This window comes from Notamacropus eugenii, chromosome 7 (genome assembly GCF_028372415.1).
Source record: "Notamacropus eugenii isolate mMacEug1 chromosome 7, mMacEug1.pri_v2, whole genome shotgun sequence".
Taxonomy (NCBI): Eukaryota; Metazoa; Chordata; class Mammalia; order Diprotodontia; family Macropodidae; genus Notamacropus; species Notamacropus eugenii.
Window position 1 is genome coordinate 118938403 of NC_092878.1, and position 13840 is coordinate 118952242.

The window sequence follows — 13840 nt, forward strand, 5'->3', positions numbered from 1 at the left end:
CTCTATTTCTGCTTTCACTTATCTCCATGCAAATACACTCTTGAGTACACTTCCCTGAATTTTATTCAGATGAGTTTGTCACCTTTTCAATGCCACTCCACCACCATCCTTTATCTATTCTGCTTCATCTGACTAAAGTATCCCCTTTCAGGGAAAGGACATGAATGGGTTACAGTTCTTCACATTGAAAAGGATATCCACATCAGTTGAATAATAGGGCTTAAAGATGGAAATTAGTTAAACTCCATTTTTGTAGATGAGGAAACTGAGGTACCAAATCAAAGTATCAAAGTTTCTAAGATAAAGCTGATTGAAAAAATATAAATAGCCCTTAAAATGTTTGCTAACAAGCAAATTAGCTACCAGCTAGAATGGCAACAAATCAATAAAGACCGTAAAACTACAGAGTTCTTGCTGATCTCATATTGTCTGTGAATGCAAACTGTAAAAGAGGTCCCCTCAGACTTCAGAACAATAACCTACAAAGAATGAGACACAAAGGGTATCGAGCTTAAAGATGGTTCAATTTCCCAAGACAGCCAGCTCTTGTCACATCAAACCAGCTATTAGTCACAAACTCGTACAACTAAGAATTCTCCAGCCTCCTGAGATAGCCTGTCATCTTGAAAGAGATAATACCAATGAAAGGCACTGGCTCCTTCTATAACATGCTCAGTTTATTGTTTTCAATGGCTCAGGCAATTTATGATGCTGCTATCACATATAAATAAGGTATGTCCTTAGTTCAGAAAAGGACATTAACGTGTCATTTAGTGGAAAAGGTAGCATATACAAAATGAATGTGAAAAAAATCATATGTGAATGTACTTATAATGTGGGTCAAAGGACAAAAACAAAGACCTTAATTTTTCATACCCTTTTATAGCATTCTGGATTCTAAAATTAATAAAGAAATATTATGTTTCCCTACCTTTTCTTGAATGATTTCAGCACAGACTTTTTTTAATAAGAACATTAAAAGGATATCTTATTAGGAGCTGCAGAGTATTAGAGGAAAATGGTTACTTAGAAGTCATTTAGCCTATCCTATATGCATTAGAAATGGTGAAAATGATACAGAGGAAAATGAAATGATTAATTAAGGGTCATGTAACTAGCTATTGGTGGTCATTAGCTAGAATAGCCTTCTGACTCCCATTCCAGTTGTCTTTCTACCATAGCACATTGGAATTCTTTTAAAAATTACTTTTAAAAACATTTTAAAATTCAGAATCATATAGATTTACAGCTGTAGAAACTCCAAAGATGATCTGTTCCAATCCCCTTATCCTTAAGATGTTAACTTATGTATATAGAGTCTAAGTATACACACACACACAGACACAGACACACACACAGACACAGACACATACACACACACACACACATATATATATATATGTAATTTTTTGCAAAGTCAGGAATAGAAAACAGGACCCTTAACTCTCAGATCATTGGTTTTCCCCAATACATCTGCTGGCTTCTATATATCTAAATCCAAACTAAAAATTGTAGTAGCATGATAGACACTGAAACATTTTCTGATGTAACTGTAGTTTTCACATAATCCTCTATCTGTCAGGCTCTATAAGAGGATTTAATAATGCACTTTCACTGATATTTTTGTGTAAAATACTAAAACCAATTAGTTGTATCATGGAAAGTGTATCAACCCTGGAATCAGAGAACCAGAGTTCTTGTTCCAAATTTAATATTACTTGTATGATTTTCTGCAAATCCTTTAACTTGCCTAGATCCCAGTTTTCTCATTTGTAAAATGAGATAGTTTAGTCTAGATGACTTCCAAGGTTCATTCAAACTCTAAATCCACAACCCCATAAAAATAACTGCTTAAGTATAAATATTCATACATTAAATGTCACTTTTCCATGCCATCATCTTGCAATCATCAGGAATGTTGTCTACTTACTCTTCTCTACACCAAGATCACTGCTAACTTTAAGGATGACTTTAGAATTCAGTAATATCTTTAACAAGGTCGCCCTCATTATGGAAATGATTCTTTTTTCTTATGACAGGCCATTCCCTATATTGAAATCACCATAGACACTTTGGTCTGGTTTATCTCATTTTTTTATTCTGATGAATTCACATCAGTCTCATACCAAAATGGCTCTCTCTCTCTCTATATATATATATATTTAAAAAGTGGTAATGTCTTTCTATGTACATCAACTGAATTTTCCCCTGTAACATTATAAGGAGTCTTTTTAATATGGAACACCATAGTATTCCTCTCTAGGTTTCACTATTGATCCTCTGGACTTTCTTTACCATGCAGGGAAAAGTTCTCTTTATCATGAAAGTTTACTTCACCTCTGGACTTTTCACATTGGAGGTACATTTCATCCCTGTGTCTTCTCTGTCTGATTGGTTAGTTCCTCTAAGAACCTCTGCTTTTTGGAGAAAGCAAAGTGTCATGTTTTCAGCATTTTTCAGTCTGCACTCCCAATTCTCTAGACTTCTTTCTATGATACTCTCCTGTCAGGCACCTTCATCTCTCTATTAATATCCCCTTCTGCTTCTTTTATGTATTGTCTTCCCCATTAGAATGTAAACTCAGTGAGACAGAGACTGTTTTTTCTTCTTGTTTACACCTGTATTCTCAAGGCTTTGCACAGTGCCTGGCATATAGTCAACATCTGATAAATTCTTTGTTGACTTGAATTACTTCCCTGGGAAACATACCAATTTCTCCTACCTTTCATCTTTTTCTCTCTCACATCCAACTAACTCTGGGACCCCACAAGGTTTTATCCTTAGATTTTGAATTCCACCTTTACACCAATCTTCAGATTGCAGATTCTCAGAACTAAAAGGGGGTAGAAAGGTCACCATCTCTTGGAATTGGAAAGCTCTTTTATAAACATAGTTTTAACTTTCACCTTTATGCTATTGAGTCATAAACTTATATTTCCAACCCTCATCACTTCCCAAGATTTAGCAATAAATTCTTAATAAAAATCGTTTCCACTGGGATATTAATTTCTCACTTAAAATTCAAATTGTCTGTCTTATTTTCTGATCCTTTTCTACTCTCACCATTTCCAACTTTCTAAGTAATTGATTTCTCATTCTAATGTCCCCATTTCTGTCAATGACATCTCCATTCTTACGTTCAAGGTCAATTTTTCCTTGGCAATATCTTAGTTTATCTATAATCTCCATTCCTATTGCCACCACTTTTGACCAAGCCCTTCTTACTTCATTCCAGTATAATTACAATCAATTATCCAATGAGCACTTATGAAGCATCTGCTGTGAGCCAGGTACGTTGCAGTAGCTTCCTGATAAGATTTGTTGTTTGGTCATTTTCAGTAGCATTTGACTCTTCATGATCTCATTCTTGGCAAAGATACTGGAATTGTTTGACATTTGACATTTCCTTCTCCAACTCATTTTACAGATGAGGAAAATACAGAGAAAAAAATGATGAAAAATCATGTTCATGGCTTGCCCAGTCTCACAATATTAGTAAATGTTGAGGACTGTTTTGGATTCAGGAAGATGTCTTCCTGACTCCAGGCCCTTACACAAAGTTTTATCCTTACTACAACTTCTCCTGTAAAATACTGCCTGCTTAGTTTTCTTATAGTCATATTTTTATCATTACACTTTTCTTGTTTTAGAACATAAGTTGATCGAGCATGATAAATTCAAACTCATCAAAATAACACACATAGCTTTCCATTAACCAGTTCCAACCTTCCTAAACCTCCCTATTCCTCCCATACAAACCATGCTCATCCTCATCTCTTTCCCATTTCCTATGTAGGCCCCCTCAACAGCACTTATTCTTTCTTGCTAGCAATGCACATCTCATATTTCCTTAAAAGATCACTGAAGCACTACTTTAACTTTGAAGTATTCACAGATTTCCATTATCCCATGCTGATCTTTTATTTACTATGAAATTTGTCTTTCTTTTATTAAAGGTCTATATCATCTCTGTCTGTGTCTATCTGTATGTCTTGACAATTTACAGCTTAAGTTGTTCTTTTTTTATATGTGTATACCTTGACTCAGTTTATTAGAGGAGTTAGAAGGTACAAATGAGAATTCCAGCTTTAAAAAAATAAATTGTCACAGCTCTTAACATGAGACTGGCCACATAACAGAGCTTTAATAAATGCTTGTTGAATTAAGGCATGAGTGAATGAATATGTGTATTTAAAAGTTCATTTGATAAACCCTGCAGTAAACTATGCTTTGATTGCAAAATCAATAAGCTAAGCTACAAATTTAGTTTAAACAAATGAAAACATAAAATGGCTTATAATATCAATATCAGTAAATTTAGATGTCAGAAATGCCAGAACAAAGATCATCAGGATAATGGCCAAACATTTTACACTTTACTAGTTACATTGATTTGGTTTGGGAAAACAGGCTAATGCTATATCAAGAGCTTGTATATGAAAAAAGAGAAGAAGGAAATGAGAAGTCACATTTTCACCTTCCAACAGCAAATTCTGCCTCCTTTCTCCTTGGTCATTCCTGCATACTGACTTTCCTTCATCTTTCTTTAGATATTAATTGGCACGACTTATCAGCAGGCCAGTCAGTGAATTGAGATTGAGTCTAGTAAGCAGTGTAATTGATTGGTCTTCAATAAAAAATGGAAAGGTTGATTAGTTGTCAGAATAACCTCTAAGGAGAGCTAGTTTAATGACTTCTACTCCTAGGACACAAGCTGATTTAGCAACCTCAAACACTTTCCTCAGGTTCTTCTGAAAGGGATAGTGGTATTTTCCTTAAAAGCCTGAGATAGTCTCTCTTCACTGACTAGGTGCTGCTTAGCTACCCCTCTGCTTGGTAGCTCTTTCCTCTACTTACAGGCAGAGCTATCCATATGGTCTGATTTAAAGATAGAAAAAGTCTCAGTCATCCTATTGTCTTAGCCAAAATATATCCTTCAACTCCTGGAGCAAAATTGAAACCAACAAATACACAAAACACATTAAAGATTATCAAAATAAAAGCAAACACACACACACACACAGACACACACACACACACACACACACAAAGGCCATAAGAGTATTTATCATTAAGAGATTCCCCTACACCCTCTTTGCCAAAAATTCTCATCCAATATTGTACCTTAAACAACCCAAATGCCAGTGATTCTGTGATAAAAATACCGATCAAATCAGTCAAATATGAATTATTTGGCAACACTAGCAGCAACTGCCTTTCACACTGCCAGGATGTTATTTTTTTTCAGCACTACTTTATTTTACCAAAAGATCAAGTAGGGTAAGCATTAATATTTTCTTTTTGTAGAAGAAACTGATGATCAGAAAGGAGAAATGATTTGCCTAAAATTATATACATAGCAAGTCACAAAAAGAGCCTAAGTTCAAACATGGGTCTGAAGCAAAGCCCAATGCTCATCATTCCTGTATTAATAAAGATAGAGATAGAGGTAGAGATGGATATGGAGATAAAGATAGAAAAAAAGAGCACTGGACTTTGTATCTGACCTGCAGTCCAGCAAAAGTTGTTTTTTATTTTTAATCTGACTTGCTAGATCTGAGGCAAATCACATCTCTGAGCCTCAGTTTCTTAATCAGTAAAATGAAACCAATGTTTGCCCTAACTACTGTTTGCAGTAGACTTCAGGCAATACAAAAATGTGGTCAGGGTAAATAAAAAATTAGTGATGCTGGGATTGCCAAATGATTCATATCTTGGCCGCTATGTTTATCACAGAAGCACTGATAAGTATTGTTTTTAGTGTCACTATCTACCTATCAGCACTTCTTTTCAGCCAGAATTAAACTTCCGACCCAAGAATGCTCATAGATTCCAATTCCACATTCCTCTGATCTATGAGATACTTGCTCTACCAGTGATGACCACAGACCCATCCATGCTTTTTCATTGTGTGCCATTCCCATCCCCATTTTCATTAAGTACTCCATAGCATTCCATAGATGCTCAACACATTGGTTTAGTTCTTTTTTACTTTTTCCTAGAGAGTAATGTGACACTCTGAGTGTACATTTGTTATGGCTCACTTATCTTACATGCCAAGCCTGCCTCCTTTCCCCAAGAAAATGTCTTTGGTAATCTTCTTTATTCTACTTCTCAAAATTAAAGTAAGAGACTTTTAAAATTTATTTAATTTTTTGATAGAGTAGAACTGGGAGGAGAGGGATAACAATAGTAGAATTATAGGAAAAAGAAAAAGAAATGGCAATGAATTATACAAAATTAAACGCTAGAAAGAAGAAAAATCAGGAGAAGAAACAAAAAGATAGGATATTGCTGAATTGTAATGAAAAATGTGGAATCAACTTTTATAATGCTGCATATAGTGGATATCCATGGTTTCAAATACAGTCTTCTTATTCTATCCATTGTAAAGGGTAACGTTCAGGTTTCTTGATGCTTGTCCACATTATAACAATAAATATCTATAAGAAAAATTATAATTTAAAATATTTAATTCGGAAGACAATGTCATTTTGTGTTTTTCACAATTATGGATAGAGAAAAATTAGCCAAATCTGGAATTGAAGCAATCTTTTACTTTATTTTTTCTTCAGATCAGACAAAGTAGAGAATTCCAGGTATAGCAACTATTCTTTTCCTAGGAAAAGAACTCATTTATATAATTATTCTCTTGTTGTCTCCTCATTAAATTTTTAGTTCCTCAAGAGAAGAGTCTGTTTTGGTTTTTCTCTGTATATCTAGTCCTTAGCACAATGCCTTGCACTATGGTAGATGTTTATTAAATCCTTGATGACTTCAGACATTCCCTAAAAGGCATGTTATAGAAAGATATTTTTAGTATTTTATTACTATTTTATGTTTTCTCCAGTTACATTTTAAGAAAAAATTTAGAAAAAATTTTAAAAATTGGTGTTCCAAATTTTTCCTTTCCTCCCTTCCCTCTTCTGAAAAGAGTATGCAATTTGATATAGGTTATAAATGTGCTATAATGTAAAACATATGTCCTTATTAGTCACAGTTGTGAAAGAAGAAATAGATCAAAAGGGAGAAAAGACAAGAAAGAATTAAGTAAGTGAAAACAAATATGATTTGATCTGCATTCAGAATTCATCAGTTCTTTATCTGGTTGTGGATAGCGTTTTCTTTAATGAATCCTTTGTACTTGTCTTGGATCATTGTCTTACTGAGAAAAAGTAAAGCATTCATACTGGATCACACAATATTGCTGACATTGTGTACAATGTTTTCCTGGTTCTGCTCTTTTCACTTTGCGTCAGTTTGTACAAGTCATTCCAGGTTTTCTGTAATCTACGTGTAATCATTTCTTATTTGCAAATTAGTATTCTGTTATATTCACAAGCTGCAGCTTGTTTAGTCATTCCCCAATTAATGGACATCTCCTCAATTTCCAATGTTTTGTCACCATGAAAATGGATGCTATAAATATTTTTACACAAGTAGCATTGGTATTTCTGGATTAAAGGCTATGAACACTTTGGTTACCTTTTGGGTATACTGCCAAAGTTCTCTCCTGAATGGGTGGATCACTTCACAACTCCAATAGTGCATTAGTGTCCAAATTTTCCCACATCTTCTCCAGCATTTATCACTTTCCTTTTCTTTCATATTAATCAATTTGTTAGGTGGGAGGTGATACCTCAGAGTTGTTTCAATCTGCATTCTTCTAATCTAAAGTAATTTTGAGCACCTTTTCATATGCCTATAAATAGTTGTAATTTTTTCATCTGAAAACTAACTGTTCCTATACTTTCACAATTTACCATTTGGAGAGTGACTTGTCTTGTAAATTTGACTCAGTTCTCTATACATTTGAGAAATGTTGCCTTTATCAGAGATATTTTTTGTAGAGATTGTTTATCATCTTTCTGTTTTTCCTCCTAATATTGGTTGCATTGGTTTTGTTTGAACAAAAGTTTTCTTTAAAATTAATAAAAGCAAAATTGTTCTTTTATATTTTGTAATGCCCTCTATCTCTTGTTTACTCAAGAATTCATCCCCTTCCCATAAGTATGACAGGAGCACTATTCCTAACTCTTCTAATTTGCTTATGGTATCACCTTTTATGTCTAAATCATGCCAATGATCAATCATATATAACTTTTCTAATATTCTTTCTACCTCTTTATTTTCTTTCTTGTTTATTTTTTGTTGGATTTATCAAGTTCTGAGAAAAAGCAGTTGAATTTCTTCACTAATATTGTTGTGCTGTCTATTTCTTCCTGTAATTCACTTAACTTCTCCTTTAAGAAATTGGGTGCTAGCAATTATCAAAATCACTTGGTACTGGCTAAGAAACAGAAGGGTATACCAGTGGAATAGGTTAGGTACCCAAGATATAGTAATCAATGAATATAACAATCTATTGTTTGATAAACCCAAGGACTCCAGTTTCTGAGATAAGAACTCAGTGTTTGACAAAAATTTCTGGGAAAACTGGATAACCGTGTGGCAGAAATTAGGCGTAGACCAATGCTTGACACCATACACAAGAATAAAGTTCAAATGAGTACATGATGTAGATATAAAGATTGATACTATAAGCAAATTAGTGAAGTAAGAAATAGTGTATTTATCAGATTTGTAGAGAAGGGAAGAATTTTTGACTAAAGAGATAGAAAACATTATGAAGTGCAAAATGGGTAATTTTACTTATATTAAATTGAAAAGTTTTTGCACAAACAAACTCAATGCAACCACGATTAGGAGGGAAGCAGAAAATTGGGAAAGAAGTTTTGCAATTAGTGTCTGTGATAAAGGCCTCATTTCTAAAATATATAGGAAACTGAGTCAAATGTACAAGAATACAAGCCATTCCCCAATTGATAAATGGTCAAAGGATATGAACAGACAGTTTTCAGAGGAAGAAATCAAAGCTATCTATAGTGATATGAAAAAATACTCTAAATCACTATTCATTAGAGAGATGCAAATCAAAACACCTCTGAGATACCACATCACACCTATCAGATTGGCTAAAAAAAAAACAGAATGATGATAAATGTTGGTGAAGATGTAGGAGAGTTGGAACACTAATTTATTGTTAGTGGAGATGTGAGCTGATCCAACCATTCTGGAATGCAATTTGGAGCTATGCCTAAAGAGCTACAAAATGTGCATACCTTTTGACCCACCAATACCACTTCTAGGACTGTATCCCCAAGAGATCATAAAAATGGGAAAGAGTCCCACATGTACAAAAATATTTATAGCAGCACTCTGTGGTGACCAAAAACTGGAAATCAAGTGGATGCCCATCAGTTGGGGAATGGTTGAACAAATTGTGGTATATGAATGTAATGGAATACTATTGTGCTATAAGAAATGATCAACAGGAAGATTTCAGAGAGGCCTGGAACAACTTATACGAACCGGTGCTGAGTGAAAGGAGCAGAACCAGGAGGACTTTATACACAGCAACAGCCACAGTGTGTGATGATTTTTTCTGGTAGACTTAGATCTTCATTGCAATGCAAGGACTTAAAAAATTCCCAATGGTCTCTTAAAGCAAAATGCCTTCCACATTCAGAGATAGATCTATGGAATTTGATCACAGAATGTAGCAGATCATTTTCTTTTGTATTATGTTTTGGTTTGGTTTATGTCTTCTCCCATTCATTTAATTCTTGTATGCAACATGGCTAAGATGAAAAATGTATTTAATAGAAATGTATGTATAGAATGTATATAAAATTGTATGCCATGTCACGGAGGGAGGGGGGGGATATAAGTTATATGGAAGTGATTGTAGAACACTGAAAATAAATAAAATGATAAATAAATACAGTGCACCAGTAAAAAAAAAAAAAATTGGATGCTATACTGCTTTGGTATATGTGTGTTTAAGTTAGTATTACTTCATTGTCTATGGTACCTTTTTTGCAAAAGGTAGTTTCCTTCCTTATTTCTTAATTAGGTTATTTTTGCTTTTACTTTGAAATCAGAATTGCTATCCCTACTTTTTTTTTTTTAACTTTAGCTGTAGCATAATATATTCTGCTTCAGTCCTTTACCTTTACTCTGTGTATGTGTGTCTCTTCTTGAAGTGCTTTTTTTGAGAACAACATATTGTAGATTCTGGCTTTTACTTAGCTATCCACTTTTGTTTTATGGGAGAGTTCATCCAATTCACATTCACAATGATGATTAATAACTGTGCTTTTCTCTCCATTCTGTTCTTCCTCCTGTCTATCCTCTCCTTTTAGCCTTTCCCTTCTCATCAGTGCTTTGCTTTTGTCTTTCACTTCCTGTTATCTGCCCTTCCATCTGTCAGTTCCTATCCTTCTTCTTTTTGTTGATCTCCACCCATCCTACTTCCCTGTCAGGAAAGACAGTTTTCTATATTCAACTGACTGTGTGTATGATTCCCTCTTTGAGACAATACTGATGAGAATAAGGTTCAAGTCATACTTGTTGTCCACTCTCCCATCTTTCATTTCATTAATAGGTCTTTTTCACCTCTTCATGTGAGATAATTTATCCCATTCTCATTCCTTAGTTTTTGATGTCATTCCCTCAAACTCACCTTATAGCCATACCCTCTGTCTGTGAATATTCAGAATTACAACCATCATCTTCCCAGGTAGGGATATAGCTCTGTTGAATTTTTTTATGTTTTCTTTTCATTTTTTACCTTGTTATTATGCTTCTCTTGGGTCTTGATATTGGAGGTCAAATTTTTCCTTTAGTTCTGATCTTCTCCATATGGAATCTTGAAAGTCTTATGTTTCATTGAATGAACATGTTTTCCCTACATGTATTATATTTAATTTGGTCAAGTAAATGATTCTAATTCTAACTCCTTTGCTTTCTGGAATATCATATTCCATGACCTCCAATCCTTTAATGTTACAGCTGCTCAGCCCTATGTAATCTTGAGTATGATTCTTTGATATTTGAATTGTTTCTTCTGGTCACTTGTGCTATTATTTTTTTTTTTTTTTTGATCAGACAGTTCTGAAATCTGGCTATAATGTTCCTTGGTGTTCTTATTTGGGGATCTCTTTCCTGAGGTGTTTGGTGAATTCTTTCATTGCTTATTTTGCTTCTGCTTCCAGGACATCAGAGCAGATTCCCTTGATAATTTCTTCATAGTTGTTGTCCAGGTCCTCCTTTTGATTATGACTTTCAGGTAGTCCAGTCGTTCTGATATTGTCTCTCATGGATCTATATTTCAGGTCAGTTGTTTTTTCCATGAGGTATTTTACATTTTCTTCCTTTTTTTCACTTTTGAATTTGTTTTATTGATCCTTGATGTCTAAGTCCTTAGCTTGCACTTTCCCAATTCTACATTTTATGATGCTGTTTTCCTCAATTTTGTATTTTTTTTTTCCATTTGGCTAATTGTACTCTTTATGGAGTTGTTTCCTTCTGTGGATATTTGTATCTCCTTTTCTATTTGGCCAGTTCTATGTTTTAAGAAGGTTTCCCAGCTCTTGACATTTTTTCCCATAATTCCCTCATCACTCTCATTTCTTTTCCAGTTTTTTCTTGTACCTCTCATATGATTTTTGTGCTCCTTTTTGAGCTCTTCCATGAGTTCTTTCTGAGTTTGAGACTACTTCCTATTTTCATTTTTGTTTTTTTATTGGTGTTTTGGCATTGTTGTCCTCTTTTGAGTTTGTGTCTTGGTTTTCCCTGTTACCATAATAACTTTCTGTTGTCAGATTCTTTTTTTTTTTTTCATATCTTTTTGTTTTGGTCTTTTCCCTTTCTTTTAATTTTGAACTCTGCTACCAGGGGTCTAAGGAATACTGTCTCCAGTTTCTTATGTGAGTGGCTGTAGGCCCTAGCTGTTTACCTGATGTTGGCCTTGGCACCTCTAGGGACCCTAGTGCTATGCTGAGAGAAAGGGATGGGGGTGGTCTGGTGCTGCTAGAGTCTGTAAGGGGTCAGTAGAAGTCTGTCAGCTTACCTGGTGGTGAGCTAGGTTCCTAGTGGTAGTGTCTGGCTTGTGCTGAGGTTCAATGGATTTTTTTTCTGCATTTCCCAAGGCTACACTAGTGGTCTGGTCTACTTTCTTGTCATACTGGAGGATGCCTTTTTGCCTGGGGCCACACTAAAGCATGTGAAGGTTCTCCAAGTTGGAGTGTGTCAGTTTCTGTGTCTATGCTAAGAAACACAGGAGGCCCTGGTGTTGCCATTTACCTGGTCCACTGCACTGGAACTCAGGATCTCCCATTGTTTTGCTGCAGTGGGGCTTGCTGCTGGTTTGCTGGTACATTTCCTATCTTGGAATGTGCTCTTCTTTTACCCAACTAAGACAGACCTTTCTTGCTGATCTTCTAAGGTTCATGGGTTAAAAGATTGCTTCATCCTGTCTTTTTACTGGTTCTGTTGTTCCAGGATTTGTTTTGGGGTGCTAATTTATGGTTGTTAGGAGGGAAGTATGGGAGAATTACATTGATTTACTACTTACTTCACCACCTTGACTCTGAATGTCTTTCCTGAAATATATTGTTTTAAATAATATTTTTAAATCAATAAGCAATCAATCAGTTTGAAATCACTAAAAATTGAGAAATAGAATAAATTAAAAATTTAGAGGTTTCCTTTGACTCCCTTCAAGCTAGCAAAAATGCAGAAGAAAAAAAATCTCAGGATATAAGAGAGTCAAGCAAAGAGAAGCATGGTAATTTACTGCTGACTGAGTTATGAATTTGTTTAACTGTTCTGGAAAAGAATTTGGAATTGTGCAAGCAAAGTTACTACAGTGTTCATGCCCTTTGACCTACTGCCCCTGTATCTCAAGGAGATTTCTGATGGCAAGGAATGATTAGTGTAGACCAAAATGTCAATGCACAATATTTATGAGAGCAAAAAGTTAGAAACAAAATATGTGCTCAGGGATTGGGGAAGTGACAAAGACACTATCCTATTTAAATGTAATAGAACATTACTGTTTTTGAAAAGAATGATGACTCTTTTTAAAAATTCAGAAAAAAAAATCCCTGTAAAGAATTGTATGAAAATCCTACATGGCAAAGAAAGTGGAGTGAAAAAACTATGCACTAATATTGCAATATAAATATAAAGTCAAAGACGAAAAGGCCAACATTGATTTAATTGAAATAATCAGTGTTAGTACCATTACTTCAGTCATATCTGACTCTTTGAGACCTCATTTGAGATTTTCTTGGCAATGACATTGAAGTGGTTTGCCATTTCCTTCTCCAGGTCATTTGAGAAAACAGAGGCAAACAAGATTAAGTGGCTTGCCCAGGGTCACTCAGTAAATATATGAGGCCAGATTTGAACTCACAAAAATGCATCTTCCTGACTCCAAGCCCAAAGCTCTATCCACTGTACCACCTAGGTGTCTGATTTTATGTATAGTGAAAGAGAAAGTGGATAGTCAAGGATAACACTAGGGTTTCAAACCCTGGTGACTGGAAGCCAAGTAGCACCCTCAACAAAGATGAAAATTCAAAAGAGGCATGGTTTATGGGAGAAAATAAAGATCTCTCTTTTGGACATCTCAAGCTTAAGATACTTACAGGTTATGCAGTTTGAAACATCTAATAGGCAGTTCAAGAAAAATGACAGGAGTTCAGGATAGATTCTATGGCTAAATATGTTAAGAAGCCACCAGAGTGCACAAAGTCACGGAATCAGAGAGGGTAAAAAGAAAACAGAGCCTTGGAATGCAGTTAAACTTGAACTGTTAGTCAGTAAAGAAGACCAAGAAGCAGTGGTCAGATGGCTGTGAATGAAGCCTTTCATGGTCATGCCCCTTCAATTAAAGGTGCCTCTCCTTTTTAGTTATTTAGCTTATACTTGTCTGGGTGATCTTGTCTATTGCCCATAAAACATAAGCTCCCTGAAGGCAGGGACTAATTGG